The sequence below is a fragment of the Anser cygnoides genome, chromosome 10, assembly GCF_040182565.1.
Source record: "Anser cygnoides isolate HZ-2024a breed goose chromosome 10, Taihu_goose_T2T_genome, whole genome shotgun sequence".
Lineage (NCBI taxonomy): Eukaryota > Metazoa > Chordata > Aves > Anseriformes > Anatidae > Anser > Anser cygnoides.
The window spans coordinates 5,351,843-5,378,788 of record NC_089882.1 but is presented as its reverse complement, the minus strand read 5'-3'; the positions used below and the strand labels follow the sequence as shown (position 1 = coordinate 5,378,788).

General features: G+C 37.9%; 1 long non-coding RNA gene across 2 annotated transcripts in view; it reads right to left on the bottom strand.

Moving 5' to 3' along the window:
• Nucleotides 1-9,013: 9,013 nt before the first annotated feature.
• Nucleotides 9,014-26,946, bottom strand: part of LOC106036675 (uncharacterized) — a 94,718-nt gene continuing 76,785 nt past the window's right edge. The window contains exons 4-8 of one of the 2 annotated variants that reach the window (XR_010833963.1): nt 24,917-25,029; nt 23,177-23,399; nt 15,718-15,773; nt 14,792-14,850; nt 9,014-13,861 (exon numbers count right to left, since the gene is read on the bottom strand). This is a non-coding gene — a long non-coding RNA (uncharacterized lncRNA). Of the gene's footprint in view, nt 13,862-14,791; nt 14,851-15,717; nt 15,774-21,448; nt 22,526-23,176; nt 23,400-24,916; nt 25,030-26,946 lie in introns of those variants that run through there. The other variant, XR_001207554.3, reaches the window with a different exon arrangement.

Genomic DNA, 26,946 nt, shown 5'->3' with positions numbered 1-26,946 from the left:
TACAAGCATTGTACCTATGATATGTCAGCAGTGGTTTTCTGAATGTTGTCAAACATGGAGTAAATTTGATTTATTTATTTATTTTTTTTAATCTTTATCCGTAGTTTTTGGGGGGGCTAAGGGAAGAAAACCTTTTGGGTGACTTGATAGGCATGCACCAACTGAGACATCTAAAATGACTTTTAAAGTATTTATTTGTTTTTGTCTAATTTTACAGTTGGGTGTTTTGGAAGAATCTGCAGAAATTATGTTACCGGGTTACTGAACTTCAGTGCAAGGAGGCTCTATAAATCGTACAGGTGTTCATGATTTCCAGTAGTATTAGGAGCATAATTAAATGACATGAATTTGGGGATTATGAAGTAAGCATTGGAAACAATCATTTAATTACTGGATCCTGATATTCTCTCTGTGATCAAGAATACTTTTCTTTATTTTCCATATTTTCTTTTCAGTCTGGGGAAGGGTGGCAGTTACTAAATGTATGCATTCAAAGAAAATCCACAAAACTTGAATACATAGAGAAAACTAAAATGGGATTTTGGCCCAGTGGAGCCTTATAGTTTTCTGTGTGCAGACTGAAAATGATCTCTCTTTCTGTTCCCATTTTTAATCAGGGATTCAACGTAGTAGCTGTGTGGAGTTCCCCTGTCATACATGAACACAGCAGGACTGTACCAGGACTCTCAGAGTCCCCAGCTTCAGAAGAATTTCCCTCCACTGTACTAGAAAGATCCTGTATCTGAGTTACTCCAGATGTCAGTAAAAATGCAAAAACCATTTTGCATTTAAATATTTAAGTTAAGCAATTTGATAACACAGGCAACAAGGACTGTTAAATCTCATCTACTATTATGAATATAACAGTGACAAATACTGGTAATACTTCAAAGGAAGGTCAGAACTCCAAACAAATTACTTCGGAGCCTTCAGCTCAGGCATTTGCTCTCCAAAGCACGAATATATGGTGGGTACAAAATTTAAGGATATTAAGTTATTTAGCCTCGGAGTCTGACTTCATGATAGACAGTGGCACTGAATTCTGCAGTATGAAGCTTGATTGCATACCATAAATAGTGCATGTATGCCATATTGAATACATGACCTAATTTCATTTATATTGCGAATACACCTGGAATAAGAACTAGAAGAAAGTGGGAAGTTCATTTGTCCTTCCTCCCTCCCTCCCTCCCTCCCTCCCTCCCTTCCTTCCAAAAGAAAATACTTTTCTTCACTCAACTTTTCAGATTTCTGCAAGTGAAATTGCATCTCTCATCTCTTCAAAAGTCTTTTGCAAGTCTCCACTTGCCATTGTGGGTAGAATGGTTTTTGCTATTCCCATTTTTTTGATAAAAACTTTTTTGGACCATCATGGAAGTTGGACACTCAGATAATGTGATTCACTGCATTTTTAATTTCCCCACAAAGTTTTTCTCTGTATTTTTCAATATATCAGCAGAACAAATGCCAGCACTGAACCAGCAAGAAAACTGATAGCATTTGGAGATCACCTAATGGAGTATTGGATATTCAGGGCTGTATATTGCCCAGCAATGAAAAGCTGACACAATATCCTATGTTATGAAAATAAAAGCACTAACCCTATAAATTGTCCCACAGAGAACACTCAGTGTATTTTGTTGGGTATTATAGAAATAAGGGCTTGATTTGGCTCCTGCTGCCAGGAACACTTCTTTGCTGGAAGACAGAGCAGTGCCCTCATGCTCACATTATAGTTGACAACCCAAATATATCAGAGCAGCACAGCCAGGATCTGTGGCCCCAGAAAATTCAGTATATGAAATCATGGAAAAGCATACTTTTATTTTATTTTATTTTATTTTATTTTATTTATTTTATTTTATTTTATTTTATTTTATTTTATTTTATTTTATTTTACTTTATTTTGGAAGGCATGGATTAGGAGCAATGTTTAATTAACTTTAGCTTTGGCTGCTCGATTGCGGCTGTTGGGACATGAATACTAGCCTTGATTGAAAGTTTGTGGCTTTGTTATTTGCTCATATTTTTACCTCCCTGATTCAACTTTATTTCTCTGTTGTGCTCCTGAGAACACTTGGGGGCAGTGGATATTCTGTTCCACAATGAAGACTGCATATTTTGGGAAAGAGGGAAATAACAGTGAAGCAACAAAAAATAAATCTGGAGCCAGTTCACTTTAGATAGTTTTAATGTTCTGCTCCTCAAAAATTAAAAAACTTCCAACTGTGTGCTGAGTGAATCAGCTTACCAGCTCCACCCTCTCCCCTGCTACACTGCCAGGGGACTTCTTCTCCCATCATACCTGGTAGAGGAACTTTCTCTGGAGAAAGAGCTGCAGCTGTCCAGTTAAGATAGGTTTGAGATAGGTCTCATTATAAACAGCAGGTGTGATGGGGTCAAAAATTTTGAAATTCTAGCTCTGCCTCTGTGCAAGGAAGAGCAAAATCTGCAGCTGTGTTTGTAAAGTAATGAACATTGCACTGAATATGGAAATCACATCACCTTCTGTTTCTTTCTTTAACATTTTTCTATATATACTGAGAATAGAACATGAATTGCTGGGAAAAGGCCATAAGAGCCTTCTGAGTGTACAGATATTATGGCAGGCTTCAGAAGTCTGACAATTCCCAATGCACTCTTTAATAAAACCTGGCATGGAACCGTAGAGTAATCTACCTGTCTTTGCTCAAGAGCCTAATACCGTGGGTTACATCAATAAGGCCTGAGTCATTCTTGTCACTGTGAAGATTGTCTTTTTGATGCCTGTATGGCTCTGAACACTCATTGGAAATTCATATTGAGTGGCACTGAGTTGTATTGAGTATTTGAATACTCAATAGATTTTCATGATGATCTTAAATAAGTTATGCATTTAAGTATATCATATATCATAAGATATATGTATAGCTTAAGTATATCATAACATATCTACATATCTGGACAATTTCAGCTATTGAATGCCCTGCCGGAGCCCAGCCCTGCCTCACCTCTCAGCTGCTCGGCCTCCAGGGAGCAGGAACCTGCATATCCCAACTCCGTCAGCGAATGCACTCTGCAAATGTGGCCATCCTCCTCCCTTCTGCTTATTAAACATTCATCATGGCACAGCTAATGCAACACAGCTGCATGTGGTAAAGTTGGTATTTGTGCAAGCATACAAAGATATACGCCTCAACTGTTTTTCCAATGACATTATTTTCGGCATTTATCCATTGCTAAAACTTAATATACGAGCAGACATTGTTATTTTTAGAGCCTTTTTAACATGCATTCTGGACACACTGGAAACGATATTTTAAAAATATTTACATATATTACAAGAAATATGCAACAGCGTTTCCTGAACTCAGTAACAGCCACAATCTGGCTTTACCTTTAGGACTGCTTCTTTATTATCTTAATGATGCAGTTTCCATGCAGACAAAAGACAGAATGACTTTGATGTGAGCTTTGTGCATATGAATATTATTGGCAGAAGCCCTTTGTTTCACCCTTAGTAGGAAAGGGAATAAAATACGAAGGAAGTTTCATGGCATTTACAGGTTAGCAGGATTAGGATTTTGCTTTTGTAATTTTTTGTTTGTTCGTTTTTCCCTTCTGCTTGAATCAGAGGCATCTGGGGCTCATGCTATGCTGATTTAGCCTTGCAAAAGTCTATGGAGTGCTTCTGTGTAACTACACAGCCTGCGTTGATGCTGGGAGGTGTACAGAGAGATAGGCAGGGTAGTTCCAATAGGAATTATGTCAGATTTTGTATTCAGACAACCCGTAGTTGCAGTTCTGACATCATTGTTCATAGACACACTCTGGGAGCCAGCTGAAATGTGGTTTCCTGCTCTGCTCTCCTGATGCACTGGGGTCAGCATGGGGCTGGAGAGCAGCATTTTGCAGATCTTCCTTCTGCCTTGGAACCACCCCACAGGACTTGCACTAGGATGCCATTTGCCTTCATGTTATCCACACATTAAACACATTTGAAAGATCCCATGCCAAATGAATATGTTTCTAGACTATTCCAAGCACATTCAATTGCTTAAAAGAGAAAGCATTTTGTCTTGGCATGCTGGCGTTATAGGTTGAAAATAACTGAGCAGGTAGCAGGGACTGTCCTCACGTTGACTCCATCTGCTGTGCTATCATGGCAATTCTGCATTCTTGGGTTATGTGTGTTCGATGGCATTTTACTTGAGAAGCCACCCAAACCATATAAACTGATGTGGTAGATCTGTAAGTGTGCAGCACAGGATGACGGACAGTTTGAGAAGCTGGGCTCTCCCTCTCCGAGCCACAGTATCTTCAGGTCTAAAGGATCAATATTTAATAGAATCTGATGGACTCCAGCTCTGGATGAAGTGCTTATGAAACTACAGAGTAGGACCTAATTTACTAATCAGACACCATGAAGAATATAGTCTCTGGAGAGAGAAGAGGAAATTTAACAATGGAAAAGGATGAAGAACAGAAGAAAAAATGGGAAAAGGTACAGGAGATGTAATTTCATTTCAAATAAATTATACATGTTTATCTTATTGCTGGTACTTCTCTTATATCACATGCTTTGCTGATCTCATGTACTCCTCACCATAAAAAGTTGCTCACAGGTACAGTGATGTTTCTAGAAGGTGAGTATATGTATGTCAGGAGAAAAAATAACACTCGCATTGAAGGATGATTTAAGATTATTCTTCTACACTTCTGTGTAAGACTGGATCTATTGTAACCTTCCTAAACCTTTGTTACCTTTGTAATTTAAACTGACAGGTTAAATGCTAATGCAATTGATAGGGGTGAACAACTGGTCAAGGAACAACCTGATCTGACTGTATAATGCATCAGAGAATTGCAAAAATATGCAGGTCAGATGTAATTTTGACAGAAAATGGCTCGCTGCAAGGGTTTATGTTTCCCTGGATAGTCTTAAAAAGAGTTGGACTATAGTAAGTACCACATTGCTTGAAAAAAATATCAAGTTAAATTTAATGGAAAAAATCCAAGTTCTCAATATCCTCAGATTTCATTATCAGTTTTTATTGGAACTAGGATAATAAGATTATAGAATTAAAAGAAAAGTTATACCCATTTTCTTCAGCCCAGCGGTCCTAATGTGAAAAAAGAAAGCGACACTCATTTCTCACCATAAATACACACTGAAAACTACCTGGAAAAAGAAGTGGCTTTCTGACCACGTGCAGCCTGACTTGGTCCTTATTGAAGTAGAAATTCTGTTACTTCAACAGGCACTGGGTCATGGCAGTTCCTGGTAACAGTAGGCAAAAAGACATTATCTTGTAAATTAATCCTGGAGTTAATGGTTTTCCACTTGGCATAGCATATATGACTGGTGTTCCTGTTTTAATTGAGTGCCCCAGCAGCTGCCCACAGAAGCAGCCTTTCTTTTTCAGGTGTAACATATTTAAACGAGACAGTAACACCTGGGAAGACTGAGGGCAGTTCAGACTAGACTACCTTATTTGTGGTTTAGGGAGCTTACCTGACAACTAAGAGAGAGACATTTCAGTTGCTCTGCTGACTGGTTGAAATGAATTTGTAGCAGAAAGAAAAGGCTATATACCCTGGAATGGAAAGTAGGCATCTTGTCCAACATCTTCTTTATTTCCTTACTTTATCATATGTGCTTAAAAAACAGCAGTGTTTTGGAATACAGATTTGTTTCTGTTTTGAGGGACTGTTTACTCCAGCATTAACCAGAAAGACACTGCTTCTACCAACACACCGGGGAAGTAGCTGTTCTTTGAAAGTCTTCCCATCGAGAAGGGAGTGGGTCTCCCTCCTGATTTGTCTTCAGTGACATTATGCTGATGCATTTTTGGTAATATAATGCCCAGAAGAGGGTCAGTTTGTTTGTTTTTAAACTCTGAAATGCCAGGAATTGCTCAGACTGTGCTACCACCAAGCCCTTGCCAGCTGATGGAGGTGGAGGGAACACACTCCAACAACAAGAAGCAAGCAGGCAGCACAAAGAGAGAGAAAGAATAAACATATAACCTCTTCCTTGAAAAAATAAAAAATAATGTACTTTTAATATTTTACTTTTTTTTTTTTTTTGCTATTTCACTTTTTTTTTTTTTCCTCAGAAAACTTGAGGGATGAATTTCTTCCATTGCCTGTGCAAGTGTTCCCCATATTCTTCATCCATATAAATGTTTAAAAAAGGAAATAGAAATGTAAATTGCCTCAGTGCTTTTAAAAACCTTAAAAATAATAATTCATAGACTACCCTGTGAAATGGAGCTGTCCTCACTGCTTTAACCTGCAGAGTAGGTTAGCATAACATGAAATCAATTATTGCTCTAGACACATAAAAGCCATCAGGTTTAATGCTTTACTGCGTTATCTCCCGTGAATGTTTGATTTCCAATCACTTGTGTGAAGCTCTAGAAATACAGAGATATCAGACAGATTCTGGGCTAAGAAACGTATTTGACTAGCCTGAGTTACAATGTGAAATCTGGAATGAGTAATGCACCCCGTGAACATGACTCCCTTTTTAATCAAACAGTTTCTAGTCCCCTAAAGGAACACAGAACACAAACTACAGAGCAAATATTGAATTTCTATTCTGCATTGTCATAATTGTGACACCATTTCATTTCTTTCTCAGCTTGTCTGGAACCAGCTCTGCTTTAGATGGAACATTATTGTTATCTTTTTCCTTTTTTTTTTTTATTTATTTATTTTTATTTCTGTTCAGAGAGAGAGAATCAGAAACACAAAAGAAATGCCTTGACTTTCACAGCTCTTCTGTCTACTACTAAGCTTTAGTATGTACTTAGATATTATACACAATGAAAACAATAATTATTGCAATCTTTCCTCTGTTCTGTGCTTTATTATGTGACCTTCTTATGGCTAAGATTGCAATCTGACAGTTTGCATTGCATTGGTAGCAGTAATTCACTGACAGCGAGTCCTTGACTTGGGACTCTAAAACTGATGGATTAAACAAGTGTTAAGGATGGTGAAGTACTAACACTGTGGTAATGGGCACTTTAATATCCCCAAATATCTCAAAAGTAAAACCAAAACAATCCATTGGGGCTCTCAAATCATGCGGGGGCAGGTTTGAAGCTCTCGGTCACTTGACAGCTTTGCTGTATTGCTTGTAATGCCAGAAACATCAGCTGCCTGTTGTCCATAATAATTTGGTACAAAGAGTGATAAAAGCATGGAGCAGGAGAGGTATTCGTCTTGGCATATTTCAAGGTAGAAATGACAATCCTGAATTGATTCATCCTCTGAAATAAAAACTCCATGCTTAGCTCCTCTTAAAAATAAATAATAAAAAAATAAATGAAACAAACCAGGATTTATCCTCAAGATCAACACTCCTTTTCTTTTAGAAATTACATTCTAGACAATAAGTAATCACTATGTGCCAACAGATCTGTGAATCTGATTTTAACTTTCAGGTAACATATTAGGGCTATAACCAAATCTGAGGACTATTATCATAGCAAAATGACTGTAATGCTTCAAGGCTATAATAGTCATCACCTTTTTATCATTCATATTACCATCAGGCCAAGAAACAATGAATTTCTTTAATGTTATTCTACCATAACCTTTAACTATATGCATTATTTCAAACATCTGAAATAATACTTTACATGGCACAGCAGAACAATACATCTGCCACTCACTGCGCACTGTAGTTTGCTAAACCCAGATGAGTGCAAATGCTTAAATCTGTTCTGCATATCATGGAAATATATCCATTCTTTCTATCATAGTGTGGAATGATCTTTATGGGATTCATAAGTTGAAGGAACATCAATAGAAAATATAAGGTTTGTACTTAAAGTCAATGAAAGCTCTTTCAGTTATATCACCATTATAAAATTGTCCTTCTTACCTGGTTTTGGGAGGGCTTTACATGGCTAGCTCTCACACACTTTATGTCAAATGTAAAACATAAATATTCCAGGGGTTCACTATATAAATTTGTTTGCGATATACCTTTCCAGTGTCCTTTGTGTTCTTTCATGAAATGTTTATTCCTGTTATATCAAGTAGGTGCTAATGCATAATACCAGCACTACACGTAGACCATCTTGATAAATAATCATGTGTATGCTCCAGTGGTTTTGTGCATAAATGCTCCTATATATAAGTTGCTACAGCCCTGGGCCCTGAATGGATCAAATTTGTAAATACAGCGCTATATTTCTTACCTCAGTTGAAGTGTATTATGATAGCAGTACTGGCATTTATCTAGACTGTTGATATAAAGGTTGCTAGCCACACAAGCAATGTATATTGCATTATGAAATTCTGTAATAAACTGCTTGAATTATTACCAGAGATGGAGGATGTTTCTTGCAAAATATTGCATGAGGGCCAAGCTGAAACGTTTGCTACTGACTACACAGTGCTTTGGATCAGGCCTTTGAGAATACTGCCTATAAAACAACAAGCTTGAACAACTTAATTGTGATTTCTTCGATGTCATTATGTCACCCTGAAAACTAGATGCTTTAGTTCAATGAAAGGTCTCAGCAGTATAGAATAGGTTTTTGGTGAAGTTTAACTACTTCCAAGAATTTGGAAATTTCATTTATGTGGCATGAGGTATAGTTTTCCATTGTACTAAAATGCTTAATGTAATTGTGAGCGTGCAAATAGGATGCAAAGGCTTGGGTTCTTCAGTTTGGTGGGACTGGCTTTATGCTTCTTCTGTTAGGAAACTTGCCCAAGACATCTTTGTTTCCAGGATCTGCTTGGAGTTTCAGCATCCACCACAAGGGAAGGCTCCAGCTTGGAACCTGGGGAGGAGAGCTGTGAGGTTCAGCCTGAATGAAAACTAATAGCGCTCCAAAGCTATCAGTTGTTCCATGTCTCCTCTGCTACAGCACACAGCTGGTGGTGACACGGAAATGTGATCTTAGAAATCTAAATTTATTGGAATATTTCTCAATTGCATTAAGGAAAAGGGATTCAGATATAAAGGGCACAGGCACAGCATAAGGGGCAGCTATTCTTCTCTTACTGGATGAGCAAAAAATTATTGAACTTCAGTCTAATTTTTCTGTGATTTCTTTTGTGACCTTTTACAAGCTACACAGAGTCTGCCCAAGGAAATCACAAAATGATTTCTATTGGCTTCAATGGATGAGAGATTAAGGTTCTAATTTCTCTTTGAATCAGTGTTCTCATTAGTAAATTACCAACCACAAAGCTTAATGTTTTTAATGCTCTTCAATATCCTTGAAGGGAAAGTGATACTGGAATGTTAACTGTCCTTGTTGCCAACAGCTATACAGCATACAAATCTAGATTAATATGAACATTTCACTGGCAGTGACAGCACTGTGAAATCTGTACCTGCATTCCCTCTACCTCAGAAGAAGAACTAAGCAAGAGTCAAAAAGATTAAACATTATAGCTAAAGAGAAAGCTGATTTCTCAGCAGGTACCTCGTATTTCCTGCAGGTTTTACTATATTTTAAGACAGATTTTCCTTTGGTGTCATCAGAACCTCTGCTGAACTACTAATTTCATTCACAGAGTTAATCAGCAAGTTCACTTCACCCGGATTTGAAATTTCTGGATCTGAACGTTCACTTTGTTACAATACTCACGGGCTTACAATGTTCAAACACAATTACAAACTAAAAGCTCAAGGAGAAGTAAAAGTTCTTCGTGCTGGCAGTGGTCATCTTATATACAAACCTTTTAAAGGAAAATGTGAAAATTTCAGAGTAACCTTCAGTGGAGAAGAAATGAACAACTGATGGTGAATTTTGCTGGTGACATAAATATTTCAAAGAAGGACATTTCTGAACATTTCCAAGCAGAAAATTATTAAATCTGAGTGATAAAATGGGTTTACTTTAATTTGCTAGCTTGGATGTTTATTAACAATTAGTGGATTGTGGAAAATATCAGTCCACTGCTTGCAGCATGACTTAGACAATAACTGTATTAACCCACTTAGACTGTCTATCAGCGGTTGCTGTTATATTGGTTTTTATCATATGGTATTTGCATCACAGGAAAGGCAACTTTTATATTGTTTAGTGCTATGGGCTAGACCCACTAGAGTATTTCAATCTCTGTAACAGTGATTTTGGATGTGAATGCTTAAATGAATGCTCTCAAAACCTCTGCCCAGATGTGACCAAGCCCTGGAGTTACTGGCTGTTGCGCTGGCCGAGCAGATGAGCCCAGGTCACAGCTGGCAGAGCTGGCCTTCCCTGAGTTGCCATGCCCAAAGGACCCAAGCCGATAGATGGTGAGGTCTGGACTTCATGCAAAACACAGCCCCTTGTGTCCTTCTCACCTAGAAGGCCATTAATTGGGATGCTGGCCCGCAAAGAGGCAGGCTGAGGTTGAGCTCTGTCACCTGGCTGGCCCCTTGAATGAGGCCACCAGTTATGCAGCAGGGGGGGACTTCTCAGTGTTTCTTTGAAGTTGTTCAGCTTGCATAAATTCAACTGCCATAAAGTCTTTACAAACTCATTGGGGTAGAGCTTGGAAAGCAGCTGGTTTCCTCTTCCATTGTGGGTGCTTTAATCTGTAGTCACCACAGCCACACTCACCACGGAGTGCTAAATCTTGCCTTGCACCTGTACTCATGTAGAAAATTCTAGGTAAATCTAGCTTTGGTATAATCCATTATTTGGAATAAATACCTATCTCCCATCTCCTCACTGCTACATAACAGCTTGATTTTGCCATCACCAATTAAAAAACAATTCTTGCTCCGTCTCACATACGCTCATTCATACCAAGCCTTTCAAAATATCCACACGACTCCAATATACTCTTCTTAGCCCTCTATGCATATGATTAACCCAGCCTCTGACTCAGTAGTTATCCAAAATCCCCCAATGGCATATTCAATTGTATACTGGGTGAATGGGTGTCTGGTGCTATGCATAAATCTTGTATCAAATGACTCCATCCCTTTATTGGTGATAACTAGAATGGTAATTCTTAGACTGTGACAGATGGTACAGTTATTTTAGAAGACTTAGATGTCTAAGAGTCTAGGCAGCAGATGAACAATAGCTTAAAAATATTAGTGATATCTACATAGAAAACTAAATTGTGTGGAAGTCAGAAGAGGCTTCAAAACTTGACCAAGGGCAAAATTAGGGCAGGTGTGGTAGAAACAGATGTACAAGTCTAAAAAGATTGAAAGCCTGTCTGGTATACCATTATATTGTCATTGATGGGTTTATAGGTACCCACCTGTCTATATGACTATTTTATTTTCCCTTGGTCAAAACACACCTTGGGGCACAATCCTGAGCTGAATGGAGCACAGTGCTGTTCTCACAAAGAGGCTTCAGTAGATCTTTCCCCTTTCCACTGGCATCATGACACATGGTATAAATCACAACCCTTCTTTCTTCCTACTATTACTCGGTATCGTCAGTGATTGAATATTATTGTTTTCAAAAATCATTCAGGTACTGCCTGCACAGTCTGAACGTCCCAGCTGGAACTGCATAGGTTAAGGCCCAAATCAATCCTGCCTTTTACCAGCCTGGGGAGCAGGCAAACAGGTTTCTTACAGAAAGAGAACTCTGACCAGCTTAAATGAGAAAAAGGGTACAGACCTGAATTTTCAGACTCATTTATTGCATTGCTTACATTTCTGATTTTATCTATTTTGCATATTAGGCAATCATTTAGCACTAAAGACAATTGTGCACATGTATGTACACTCATATCTTGCACAAAAGTATCGTCATAAATATCTCTGCTATGCAAACACATCAATAGTCCCCTGGGTGAGGGGGTGGAGGTGTGTATCCAGTAGCATTTCTTGGCAATGAGTCCTTATAGCTTCATCCCGGTGAGAATAGAATGTACCTTTTCAGTAAATTAAAAAAGAAACCTCCATCTTCGCTGCAGAGTATCACCTGACATGCTTGTTGATTTACTCAACTTATTTTTCATTCCATAATTCTTCCAGACTGCGTTCAAATGATCTCATCCTGCATTTGTTTGATGAAGGTTACCAATCTGGAAAAGCCATCTACTTCCACCTTCATTATTATGACTGATATTTCTGCTGCTCTGTTTACTTGCCTTTAATCTACTCCAAGGCTAACATTTGTTTTTGGCCTCATCCACAAGGAATTCAGCAATACCCTTCCCCCCATCCCCACCTAAACAGTGGGAACCTCTGCATGACAATGAATCCTTTGCCTTGAAGTACTTTAACATTTTAACTTCTGATCCAGTGGGGCATCAAGAACTGTGGAAATACCATGTGATGTAGTCAGGACAACTCTAACCGCCCCTCAGTGGTCACTGATTGCAGCCACAACCTGAGTAATTGATCGTGAGAATCATTTCAAATGGGTGCAAAGTGAATATGAGCAACTGCTCTGCTTTAGTGTTCATTATCCCAAAAATAGTTATGGATTAGATCCTAGTCCCGGGTGCCAGCAGGCAACATGGGCAGAACAGAATCATTCCTAAGGTATTTGAAAAGCCATCAATTTTCAAAAGTGCGCTATGTTGAATTAAAGCTTGTCCAAACTATTCAACCTGGTCATATTTCTTCACCATCAGTGTTGTATATGTCATCTGTTGTTTCTCCACCTGTTAATCTGTCTGTGCTGTAGCCGTAGATTTGATTTATAAAGATGCCTATATCTTGTTTGCTACATGCGACCAAAGCAGCTTTATTTTTTTTTTCTATCATTGTTTATCTTTTCATGCTACATCCACCTATTAGTCTAAATTTTGAAAGACAGGAAATATAAAAAACTAATTCCCACAACTGTCACTCACGCATTTCTACCTTTTCATCACGACACAACAGGACATTGTTCATGTACATATTTTGATTTACAATTTTTCACCACCCCTATTCATTGCTATCAAAAATGAATTTTTAACCATGAGTGATATATATAAACCTGATGATTTGTATTAATAATCAGCTAAGGTTGTAAGAAATCTCCTGCTGTGGTTAGTCAAGGTAATGCAGACATGAGTAAAATTACTTTACTCATAACCTGCAATAATTTTAATAATGTTATTTCTAGTGCTTTCAAAGTTCTGAAAAATATTAGTCAGATAAATGGTCCCTTCTTCAAATATCAGCTTTGCACTGCATTTATCAACTCCAGTAGGGTTTGTTTTTGTTTTGGTTCTGGTTTTCATATCTTTGTGCCTGGATATGTCTGCTCTTCAGTTGTCTTAGTATGTTCCAATACAGTAGCAATATTTTCCCTTTACTGCCTCATTTAACCTATGCAATAAAGACGCTTGTTGTGTCTTAAGGTAAGTATTTTCCCTAGAAATTTCTATAGAAGTTCTTGTCAAACTGGATGTTTCTATTGATTTTTGAATTGATATTAGCAGGTCTTTTTCTGCCTTATTTTTAACAATTGACTTTTAGACCTTCACATTTCTAGAAAGAAATATTGCTGTAAGTTGCGATGACCCAACATAATCTTGACCTGCTCTTTTTCTTCTTTTATCTCTCAGTGCTCCAGTATCCTAATAGCTTTTCTTATACTCCTTACAATTAGTTCACAGAAAATTAGAAGAGATAATGGTTAATGGACAACTGCCACTCACCATCAGTGAAGTGCTACAAATGATAAGGCTATTTCAGAAGCCAGAGAAATAATATTACAGGGATAATAAGCCATCTAAAGTTGGGGAAAAAATGGGAGGAAACTGAAATTTTCCTCAGTCAAGACTGTTTTCAGAACTTGAGAATAATCATCTCTGTGTTGCACTCACTCAGGTCAAATCTTGAAGAACTTTTCTAAACCTCAATACGTGCAGCGAAATGACACCATGTCAACTTAGGCCCGTGATACTGTTAGAAACTATCTCGTGGTTTTTCACGGGCTTGTCTCGAACTCTTAAAAAGACAGAGAAAAAAAACTGTTAAACCTGTGCAATATTAAAGTATATGACCAATATTTATACCCTAATTAACCAGTGCTTTCATTGATGGCCAGCATGCTGAGAAGCCCAGATTACTCTTACTTTTACCAGCACAGAAATCTAAAGTGTTTACCATGTTAGGAAAGTTTTCCATGTATGACTCTCGCCTTTATTCCTCCAAGATGAAAGGAGATGAAATAAGAAACAATTTTTCAATTATTTCATGAATTACTCAACCACATATATCTTCATCAAGTGATTGCCAGTGATATTTTATAACTGTATTTCTGCAACTGTAATTTAACTGGCTTTCATATGCATCACAGAAAGCTCATCATGGTACTACTACCTGAGCATCTTTGAGAAGTGCATGGTTGCCTAACTAACATGTTTTAGCTGTGATCCTTTTGCTTTTGAGCTTACTTAGATATAATTTATGTTCGAATTACACAAAATTCAGCACTTTGAGCTTTTCATGTGAGTATGGAGATGCATTTTGCCACTGTTAAGCTGAATGCTTTTGGATACTGAGGGCCTCATTTTTAAGGCTCAGTACTGTGCATGAGCTACAGGCATTTGCCTATATAGACACTATCACACGGAGGATTTTTTTCACTTGTAGTTTGGAAAAGCCAAAGCTGAAGGTTTCGTTATAAAAATATGATTGACAGAACATGAAGATCAGTGTAGGACATAGCATTCCAGGAATACTGGAGAATAATCCCAGTTTGGTAGGTGGCTTATACCCTCGTGGTGTACATTGACAATGCAGAACCTTTTATTCTACTTTCGCTTTTGTTCTAGAAGTAGTCATGTCAAATTTAAAGTGGTTACAAGATTTCACATGAGGTAAAACTCTGGTAAAACTCAGGGCAAAAGAAGGCCACGTCTATTATTTACTTACCTAACCAAGCTTAGTCAGAAACGCCTCTGAATGTTGCTCAGAATGCTGTTTGTCTTCATCTGGGAAAAAAAAAAAAAAAAAGATCAATTCTGTTGTGGAAACACAGTGCACAGCATGGGATCACACTAATCAATTCAAGCAGGCCTTGGTAAAACTATCTACTATTCTGCAATCCAGCAGCATCAAAGCTAATTAATACTCTTCTCAGCTTTAATTAATGTATTAGTGGTTAATATTTCTGTATAAGCTACTCATAACTCAATAATCCTATCACATTTGCATTATTAATAGGACAGGTATGTGCCTTTGAGTTGATTGATCATAAAACCTATTAGCCTAGATTGTAATGTGCCTCCAGTTACCTCCAAGAAAGAGCAGTAATCACTAGGAGTACGATAGCAGATAACAGATTCAATTATATGAAGGCCTTTTCAGCTTCCCAATAACTGTGACTGGAGAATTACTATGACATATATATTTTAAACCACATGTGGGTTAGTCTAGAAGATTATAAAGTGTCTAAAACCAAGGACTAAATGCCCTGGATTATGAGAATCCCAAACTCTTTCAGCCCAAACTCAATCTACAAGGGAAAGTTTTATTCTCAGATTAAAACTGAAAAAAAAAAAAAAAAAAAAGTCTAAGCACAGACTAATCCACTCTGCAGAAGAGAGAATTTCCATTACTCTCTTTACCCTACTCCGTGTACATATAAGCCTACTGTGCAGTGCAAGCTTATTTATTTAAATGATTCTGTGGGTTGTTTCAGGTGGGATATGAGTAAATACACCAAGCACTTCTCTAAAGCATGTTAGAGAAGAACAATATTTTGCAATTTCCCTCCTACAGGCTTTGTGTTCTACAAAGAGAAATAAAAAAGTACTTCATCCTTTTCAGCAGCCTTGAAAGCTTTTGCTTATTCATACCTCTTTACAATAGAGGACAGATAATCATCCAGAAAGGGGAAAGCAACATTCAAACTCTATGGAGAGAATACACAGTCAGATGGGTTCCACGTGGACAATAAAAAAAAAAAAAAAAAAAAAGATATAAGGAAAAAGCAGTTTGCTCCTTTGGAGACTCATCTTTTTAATGCACTACTTCCACAGGATCTTCTAATTGCTTCTTGAGGGACTGAAGTGTTTTCTCTTGCAATCTCAGTTTAGAAATTTGTTATATCAGTTGGTAGGCTGTTCTGCTTTTTTATTTTTAGGTTTGAAGAATTGTTTTCCTATTTTTTATTTTTATTTTTTTTACCCTGAGATATTTTCCCCACATCTCACATTTTCTTGTTCATGTTGTTACTATCAATGAAACTTCAGCTTATACGATGCTGTGAAGCTGAATCCTCTTTTATAGCAAGACTTTCTTATATGGTGGGACAGCAGTGAAAGCTGCCAGCTAATCAGTTCTGAAGTCTCACATGCGGGCAGGAAGCTGCGCTATTAATTATACAGTGAGGTGTACCTGCATGCCTCACGTGAATTCATTTTCCACTCTGCACTGTATTTCTTCTCTAGTTGCAATATCTTTGTTACAACTACATATAAAGAAAATTAAAGCGGGAAGAAGAAGGATGTATAAGAAGCCATGCTGTGTGAAACCTGAAGCAAAAGACACAGACATCACAGCTGAAAGAGGAGAGACGTTCAGGTAGCAATGCCACTATTCCTGGCTGTACAGGATCTACCAGTCCCGTATTTTTCACTTTACGTGAGGTGGGCTGCGATCAGTACAGGCAGAGGTATAGCTTTATGCACCCAAACTGCCTATGTGTGTACAGGAGACCTCTTGTCCGCCAGGCTAGCAGACATGGTGCAACCAGGAGCGCAGCCCTGAAAGGAATGTGGACCACAAGCAATGCTTCCCTGTAGGGCTGGAAAGCTCACACAGGTCAGCCTGGTCCAAGGACTCTGAACCTGCGAAGGCATTTCGCAGTGCAGAGCTGAGCCAGTGCCCAAATGCACTTCAGAAGACAAACCTCAGTTTTACAGCTCCTGAAAACTAGAGTATTGCACGTGGTTTTATCATCCACCCACTCAGACACAGCTCCTTATTGACAGCTGCCATGTGAAATTAAGGCCTACGAAGTAATTTAGGCATTCTTCCATAAAGCCAAGAAAATGAGGAAAATAATACACTTTCACCACTTTTCTCAGGGCTTTGATTTAATGGGTTAAAAATGCTCCTTTATTTTGCATAGGGCTGAAAAAGTCACTTATCATAAATAATATAGTAACTTAATTTCAACACTTTTCCTCTGTGAAATGTTTCTGACTAGGTTTAAAAGTATTTCTTTTGAAAAAGTACTGGTGCTTGAGAGCAAATTACCAGATATTGTATCTGCAGATGACAGTTATACACAAACAAGTAATACTGTAAATTGAGAAAGGCTAATATTACCTCTGCATATAGCAATTGGAAAGCATTTAAGAAGTAACTTCAAGGAAAATATTTATAGTTAAAATTAGTGTGTTAGGAATATTTTTTGCAACTGAAGCTCACTTACCAAGTGCTTGAGGAAAGTCATTTTGAAGGACAGAAACTCAAATAAAAATTAATTATTTCTTAACATGCCAGTAAAATTATTACTATTACTTGATTGGCTTTAATTAACAAATTCATCGCTTTTTAGGATAGATGATACCATCTCATGTACACAAAGGCCATACACTTTCATCCTGATATCGAACTGCTCTAAGACAAATTGCCTGTGTTTAACTAAAACATGTCTCAGGATTACATCAAATCTTTTATTTCCCTTGATGCAGTTCTGTTATTTCCCTTGAAGCACTCCATGTAGAAGGTTCAAACTGCGGGAAAAACAACAACTACTGAGGTAAAGTGGGAAGATGCAAAATGAAAACGTGTCCAGATCTCCACTGGAAAAGCAATCACATTTCTGGTAAGCAGCAGAGATCAAATGAGGCAGAAAGAGCCTGACTGCCCACCAGTCTATTAAGGGCAACGAGAGTCAATGGAAGATCAATATGTTTTGGGTACAGCCTTGAAACAGACCTCTAAATGTGCATAATTAGCCATTCTTGGAAGTGTCAAAATAGTTCACGCTAAAACACTCTTGCGTATGTGAGAACATTTCAGAGCACAGCCTGTGCTTACACCCCCGTGAAACGCAGCCTGTCCGGCATGTGTGAGAGGAACGAGAAAAGCCAGAAGAGTGACAACAGCTACAACCTAGAAAGTGCTATACGAGTCATTCATGCCTCGGTTTGGGGAGAGGATGAATTAAAACTTCCACATGCATGCCTGAAGACCAGCTGGTCTGGCCTTCGGTACTGCGAGGGGTTTCGTGGGCGCAGAGCGGCAGCAGAGATCTGTTCCGCTTGCAACAACGCGCACAAGAAGCACATTCATCCTCTGCTACCTCTGGACAACAGAAGCTCAGAGATCGTACACTTAATTAGAGTTTTAGGATAACGTTATACTGTACATAAGGACTAATGTTATGCTGTAAATAAGGACTTGCTACCATCTGGGAGGAAAGCGCAGTTTGTAACCAAGGAAGTGATTGTTACTGTTTTCTTTCCAAAGCCATATCTCAAAAAACTTTTTCTGCTAGGTCGTTTCTGAACTTTTGAGGTGCCCAAGTTTGTACTATGGTGAGTTTGGACCCCTGTTTCAGCACATTGTAACTTCTAGCCTTTGGTGGCGTTCCCTAACAGGATCTCATGTTCTTCTGTTACTGCAGTGCAGAAGAAAAATCCCTATTGCTTTAAGAAGAATTACTAAAACTCCCTGCATGCCAAGCAAAAACCCACTTTAAAAAAAATCGGCGGTCTATTTATTATCGTCTTGGCATCAGTGCATAACTCTCAGGAACTCAAAATGAAGCTGTATGCATGGATTGTTTACAAATGTTTGTATCTCTGGCTGCAGACACTCAAAACACACCAATATAAAAAGCAGCTATTGTTCATACACTGCAAATAGGCTTTTACTTTGCAGTTAATAATCCACAAACAGATTTATTCTCTGAATAGTTAGCAATCCTCAGAGCAGCAATATTTTTTTTTTCAACCAGGCTAGGATTTCTGCTTTAATGACTGAAGAAACTAAAATATATGGTTAGGTTTCTTTTTTCTTTTTTCCTCTTGTGACATTAGATTGGCATTTCAGAATGATCATTAGAAGTCTCTGGTGGTTTTAGAGCAATAAACAGAAAATGCAGCAAACTGAAAGATATAAAATCTATCTTCACCATCCTTAGGATGGGAGCATGCATATATTCTGTTATAATGTATATAACATTTAGTGCATATGGTTTCTACTACAGGCCTATTTATTAAAGATCAATTTTTTTCTTATCATTGATCCACTGCGTGCTGGGACTGCTGTCCCTGCTCAGGAGTAGCTGCACTAGCAGCTGAAGTACAATCCTTTCTTCTCCATTTCTTTGTGGATTAAGCCCTCAGCATACACATAATAAACTCTCTCTGTGAAGACTATATGCCACTGGTAGCAAACAGGGGAAAAAAATGAAAAAAAACCACCACTATAAAAAGGTAATATGTTATTAAAATGTTGAGGAATTACAGAGCAATCATACTCCACTCTGTGCCCAGAAAGATACCAGAATTAATAGTCAGACAATCTATTTAAGCACTCAGAAGATAAAAGATGGTAAGTAAGAAACAGCATGGATGGTTTGAGAAGGAACCATACCAAGCTAACCTCATGCCTTTCAGTGATAAGGTAACAGATTGTGGATAGGGAAGCAGCAGTAGATGCCTGTAGGAGACGAGTTACGGTGGGAGATGCTAGGAACATCATTAACATAGAAAAGCAGACATCAAATAAGGATAAATAAATAGGGATAGTATATTTAAAATTGAAAGTAATTCTTCAAGCCTAGTCATTGGTCAGACCACAGCTGGATTACTCTGGCCTGTCTTAGGCCCAATACTTCTAAAGATACATGGATTAATTAAAGGGAATTCTGAAGACAACGTGCAAAATAGAACTGCAGGAAACCTGAACCATGAGGAAAGACTGAAATTACTGAGCTTGTCTGGAAAAGGATGATGAGGAAGGTGAAATGCCTTCACATGACTGAAAGATTGTTGTAACCTACATGGGGCTAGGTCTAGCTCTTTCCTTTGTGAGGAGGAAGGCTGTGAAGAGTACTCCTTGTCATCATGGAGAAGACAGGATAATTTCCATGATTAAGTTGCAAGGGAAATTTAGATTGAAAATGTCCAGCCTAACACCAGACTTTAAGGAGAAATTTAATAGACATCATAGTTTTTTCTTAGTTGTAAAAATCAAAGCCCCAGAAAAAAAAAAAAAGTTAATAAAAATTAATAATAATTTCAGTTAAAGACATTTATCTTAATTTTCTAATACCACTTCTTATTTTGAGAGCAATGAAGGCACAGGTCTGCTCTTGTACTGTTGATTCTGAGGTCCTATCTCCAAATGTAAACATCTGTAGAAAAAGAGCCAAAGGTTTCTTTAAATTGGATGCTTAGCAGCCAACAGATATTTGTTATCATTGTTCGTGAAGTCCTGTTCTCATGAGATAAATACACAGAGGCAACTCTTATATTTCACTTTGTTGAATTCATTTTATGAGATCCTCAGGTTTAGTGTGCTTCATTGCTTTATCTGGATTTTTTTTTTATTATTATTATTATGTTTTCATCCAATTGTTCTTCTATAGATTTATAGTCAAAACAACTAAGGACACTTTGTACCTAACCCTTTCATAAAAATGATTGAAAAGTTCAGCTGAATATTCTCAGTGCATTTATTTTCTTGCCATCCTTCACAGATTTATTTCTCTCCATTCCATTCTAAAAATATTGTTTTGCTTAAGAAGAAAAAAAACCATCCTTGTGACAATTTGCATAATATGTTAATGCTGATATGCATCTAGACATCTGGATGGCATTTTAATATCTCATTCTCATTCAAACAACTAGAAACCACACAGATGGTAGAGACAATTTTAAGAGCATTGTTGTAAACAAATAAGGCAGCCAGAAAATCAAACACACTCTAAGATAGGCTTTAGAGCCTCTACTGCTTTCTGTGTGAGAATATGCATATGACATGTTTTGACTGCACGAGCGAGCAGCCCTCTTCAGTTGCAGATAAACTAAGAGGCAAGTGCAAAATTTTTAATTGACATTGGTAATCATTTTATGGGAAACTTCTTACCCTGCCCAGCATAACTGGCACCACAGATCATACTCACCACTAGAGAGATATTTGAGGCTCATGATGCTGCTGGGCAGACTATGTGTTTTATTTCTTCTTATTTTCAATTAGCAATAAAAATATGAATAAATCTGATTGCTTCAGGAAGAAGACAGGCCAATTTTGTTTTCGTACTTTACATAATTATGTACCTTCTAATAGTTAGTTGTCCCTGTTGTTAAAAAATCACCTATAAGAAGTTGCATAGGACTCAGTAATTCCTTGCAGGCCTCTTTAGTCTGCTGCTTGTTTGCATCTCCTTATAGGCAGGTAATCTTTCTGAACTAGAGGGACTACTGCAGGTGCCAAAGCTTGGGATCTGTTCAACATGCTTACGTAAGAGCTATAGAGCAGCCTTTTCTGTAGGTGGAGCTGATGTCTCGCCAGCTGCTGTAGGCTGGTGTATCTTTCTGGATTGCATTAAAATTACTCCTATTTTTATGAAGTGACTCCATAAATTGGTTATTTTTTCCTCTTAACTACAGTTGTTCTTGGATCTCTTAGCAGTTACGGTTACAGATCCCACATAATTAATTTCACTGACATATAGAAGTTTTCAGGGATTCAGCTGTACTCAGTGGAGTACATAATACAAGATTCCAGGACCTGCTTCTTTTGCTTCATTCTCCCGTAGTCACAGGCAAAAAGCAACAGTTCATACTCAATTACTTCTCTATGTAATTGTAAGTACATCAGAATATTCCAAAAACTGTTGAATTTTACAATATAAAACCAGGTATCTAAGCCTTTCATGGTAACCCAAGAAACACCTCAAGTAGTGAATGCCACTGAGATATTTGGCAAACGAGTTAAAAATTAGTGCCCAATAGAGCCTAGTTAACTGAAGACCATAGGACTCTCTTGAATTAAAGAGAATAGAATTAGAAACTCATGGAAAGCTGGTGGTAACCTCTTCAGAAAGCAGTTTATCGGGAGACATGGAAAGCAGCAGTTCTTCAAACATTTCTGCTTTTCCTCTCGTATTAAAAATCCCAATTGGCATATGGTGCATGCTAAGAAGGGAATAGAAGACAGCTCACAGATATGAAAGACAATGGCAATGGAAGTTCAAAAAAAAAAGGCCTTAAGTCATCTTTTAAACCTAGGAATAAAAACAACATTTCAGCAGAAATTATCCCAACAGAAGCCTTTCTGACTGAACACTGAATAAACCCATTTCCCTTTATGACTGCAGCCTGCTCCCATGCTGAGGACCATCCCCACTAACTGGCGGGTGGTGCCCACTACTGGCTGATATCCTTCTTTCCCATAGAAGTTTGCTCAGTCTCCCTCTCCCACTTTTCCATCTTGTGAGAACTTCTTTGCACATGAGTTTGGTGGTCCAGACTGAGCCATGAGCCAGGTAGCCACAGTGGATTGAAGCTTGTCACTGAGACTGGGGCTGGGAGCTCTGAGCAGAAGAACCAGAGGTAGCAGGAGTGGGAATCTGAGTCAGGAAGACTTCTGCACTCTAATGCAGCTATGAAAACTTTATGTGCCATATTTGAAGTTTGCCTTAAAAAAAAAAAAAAAAATCAATAAAACTTTAATCCTAAGCGTGCTTACTTTGACAAATTTAGTTAGTGTCTAGCAGAAAAGGGAGGATAAAAATAGTCATTTAATTTTTAGTCTGCAAATTGTAAGATTGCAAACAACATTTGCTCTCAAAGATGATTCTTTGTTCACACAGCTGGATTTTTGTGATTCTTGTGCATGCTTAAAGAAAATCATGATCTAATTGTTCATACTTCAAGCCTGTTGGTGATGGAGCTATTGTGGCAACTAGAATGGATGGAAAAGACATTAATAACAAATGGTGCAAGCACCTCCCTCTGATCACAGAGCACTAGAAGCAGGAAAATGATTAAATTATGATAGGAGTTGTCAGAACACAAGAGATGGGCACTTTTACAGCACAGATTGATCCTTTGTGCTTATGCTGAGGGGGCTGGTGCATTCCCTCACCAGGTGTGGTGGGTTGGTAGAGGAGGAGGCAGCTCCAGGGACTATTCTCAGTGCCTGCAAAGTGAGGCTGTTCACAAAACCAAGGGGGGCTGTGGGCAGGAGGTGCTGCTGGCGGCCTCAGCATGGCAAGGGGATGTTGGCCATGGGCTTTTTCCCCTGCTTTTTGTGGTGCAATAGCAGCAAGTGTCTGCCTTCACCCACCTGTCGCTCTTCTCTTTGGGTCCCTGTTTGGACGTGGGGAGGGCTCCTCCAGTGAATTTTGGAAGCACATCTAACAGCTGGACTTCAAACGTCTCCAAGACATTCATCTGACACACTTCTCACCCACCCTGGTTTTACTGCAGCGTGCATTAGTGAAGCAGGTCAGAGAATCCAAAGTTATTTTTGAAGTCCATCATCTTGCCAAGTATCAATCTTCCCGTGTCTCAGAAAACACAACAAACAGGCATTTTTATAGGATTGCAAGAGCTTTTGGTGAAAGGTTTTCATAAAATATGTATGAATTCATTGTATATATGCAGTAAAAAAAAGAACAGATATATCACAGAGCATCATATTTTTATGTCAACTTTGGTGAGAAAATATAGATCAATCGATTCTAAACTCTTGTTTTGCTGGTTCTGAAACACTACAAAAAGCACTGATGTAACCAATGTAGACACCACAGGAAGAGTTATTATCTAATGAGTTTTCTCTATTTGGATCTGTAATTTAAACAATTCCATATCGAAAGAAATACATTTTGCTGTCTACAATTCTTTATCAACTTCTGAAGAGCAGAAAAGGCATTACAAGTCACTTATTAAAGTCAAAGAAACATTAAAGCATTTCAGCTGAAAATTTATAAGAACTTTTATGTAAAGAATATCATAACTTGTTCCTCAATCTCATTTCCAAAATGAATGCCTTTTTAAAAAATTGAAATTTCTCCAAAACAATGTAGCAGATCCTTCAGGCTGCGTGATTAAATTTGAGGATTTGAAAGCAACTGAAAATAGGGTATTAAATCAGGTAGTATTGATCGATCTGCATTATGAGTACAATCCCTGCTGTTTGAATAGGTGGAGAAGAGAAATTACATTGCCTGGAGATGACTGAAATCTGTTACCATTAATTTGTGTAGGCCTAGTTAGGAAGCAGAACATCAGTTGGTAAATTGAGGGATCATGATAGACAATCTTTTAAAGAATTTTTTAATGTATAATGAGGAACTGGGATTCTGTAATTTCTGTAAAGCCATGATTGCGGGTATGTATACAATAACATTAGATGGAGATATTCAAATTTCTATCAGTGCTATGTCTGTGATCTCAAAAGCTACATTATTAAAAAGAGAGGTGCAATTAAAAGGGAAGGGGAGTAATTCAAATACTAAAGTATAGTGGCTCCTTTAGAGCTGTTCCAGGCTTTAGTTATTTACCTTAATTAAAAAAGAAGGTGGGATTGTCTCCTCCATTTGCATGCTTAGAATAGCTCTTTTGGTCTCTCTCCAATACTCTGTGTAATTTTAGACTTAGGACAGCTGCTCACTCTAGTCAAGCTAATAAAATTTCACAAAGAAATGCATCACTCTGTGCACAGAACTAGACAGAGGCAAAGAAATATCAAAACGCATGATTTTTTCTCACTACCTTGCAGCAAAGCCACCCCAGCTCTCAGAAATACTGGGGTGTTTGGTACCACAGAATGTCTTTTGAGTGTAGCAAAGTGCCAAGAGATAAAATGGAAATGAGAGGGAGAGATGCACTCTCCTTGATGCCATTTAGTTGTTGATTCTCTCTCTATGGGATTACATCTCCCAGCTGTCCTGAAGCAAATGACTTACAAAATGGTCTACAGGGCCACACTACAGCTGCATGTGTATGTCTACCATTTGGCTGTGGAGTCCTGAGGATGGGGTTGTTTAAAGTTGAATCCGTTTTTTTGGGGGTAGCAACTTACTCCTGGTATTGTGTCTGTAACATTTGTAGGAAAGTTGTCTTTATGATCCCACCAGCTGGTCTTCTGTTGGTCTTCAGACATGCGTGTATCTATGTCTACCCTGGAGAAGCCACCTGCAATACATTCACAGATCAATTTACTGTCAAGTGTTTTGGAGTGGTTCTGTGCTCAGTTAGAAATGTAGTTGCCATAAGCAGCTGAATTTCAATGAGTGTTTCCTAGAATTATACTTACAGTAAATTAAGCCATTTCAAAGGTTTTTCATTTAGATACAGGCAAGTGTTTCTGTACTTAATCAATGTTGTTTTGATTAGAATCTACTCTATAGGGCTTCTGTGTCCTCCCTGCAAGCAGATGGGGAAGCAAAGGTTTCTATAGCTTGTCTTGGTTGTGTAAAAAGCCAATTGCAGCCTTTGTGAAAGAGCCAGGGTGATTTTCAAGCCACCCCTTCTATTGGGATCCATCCTGGTACAACCAGACTCATATCACACATGATGCAGTGGAAGCCTTCTCTCTAGTGCTGAACCTGTTCATGTGTTTCTCAAGATTATTTTTTTATTATTATTATTTTGTCCCCAAACACTTCTCTACCAATGTACTTTGGATGTATTATCAGATTTCATTGCTGTATATACTTCCTTTCTACAGACAGACTGACTAATCCTCACACCTTAGAGCACAAACTAGATAGGTGTAAGCAAAGCTCTTGAAGGCCAGCAGAAGGGAATCTCATTCTGCTAATGCTTGGTTATTCCTCTTTCGTTTATATTGTGGACCATGTGGCAAGAGATCCTCCACTTTCTCTTCTAATGCTTTGTCTTGTCCTAACCACCATGCAAAATATGCAGGGTCCTAAAATGGAATCAACAAAACACACTCATCCAGAAAGAACGGGTAACATTGCTCAGCAACATGTATGAAATGCATGCATCTGTGTGGATGAAACTCCCTCTGAATGGGATGAGCAAATGCTTTGTGTGTATGTACGCATTATGTACATATATACAGCACTTGTACCATAACTGGTACTTTTTAATTATCTTAGTTGTTTTGCATCTAGGAAAATCAGTTTTGCCCTCTTTGTTCAGGAGAAGGATATCTTAATTGCATTTATAGCGTTTATAAAAACCTTTCATACCTGTTTATATTTTATAACACCTGAGGTATGTAGTAAATTTCTAGAAATAAACTTCTTTTTCTTTCCAACCAAACAGGAGATCGGACTGCATTAGATTATATGAAATTTAAATGCATTAGTTGTTAGCCAAACTGAATTTTCATATAAATTAATATTGTTATTGTATTTTAATAAAGCAATAGCATTTATGGAATTATGTAGACATCAATCACTTGGGGGTGTCTTGGAACAATTATTGACTTCATGCATCATCTGCTTCTTCACTTCAAAATTTGTTGCACTTTTCATAAATATCATATAGCAGCGAGCCATAAAACACATTTTAAATGCCTCCTAGCCCATCATAGAGACTGTTGTTAGAAAAAGCCCCCTGAGCTGATGACATCCTAATATGTGACTATGTAATTAAAATTTTGACATATGCAAAGAGTTGTAAAATAGATAAAAGAGTATGTATTGTAAATAGAAGTTTAAAGGCGCTGAGCAGATGGTTCGTTTGTGAAAGAGGTATGGGAACCGCCAAGAAATGACAAACAGATGGCTTAGGTGTGAAGGACAGACAGGGAAATTTGGAAGAGTTGAGGACATAATGGACAACTATCTGGCGTTTTGTACACACCAAGTGAATCATGGGCCTTGAATAGAAGGTTAAACATTTTACATTTTTGTATTTGAATTTATATAAATGTGTCAGTGGAAAATGTCCAGCAATAAAGCCTGATAATAATAATAAAGACAAGTCATGCTTCACAGACTTTGGGGAGGATGAAAATTCTGTTCAAATTGCAGATATAACTTGAGTGATAACACAGGTACTTTTATCCCAAGTCATGTGTGTGCACTGCGTGGTCTCAATTCAAATAGAAAATTTTCAGAATTGTAGCAAAACCAT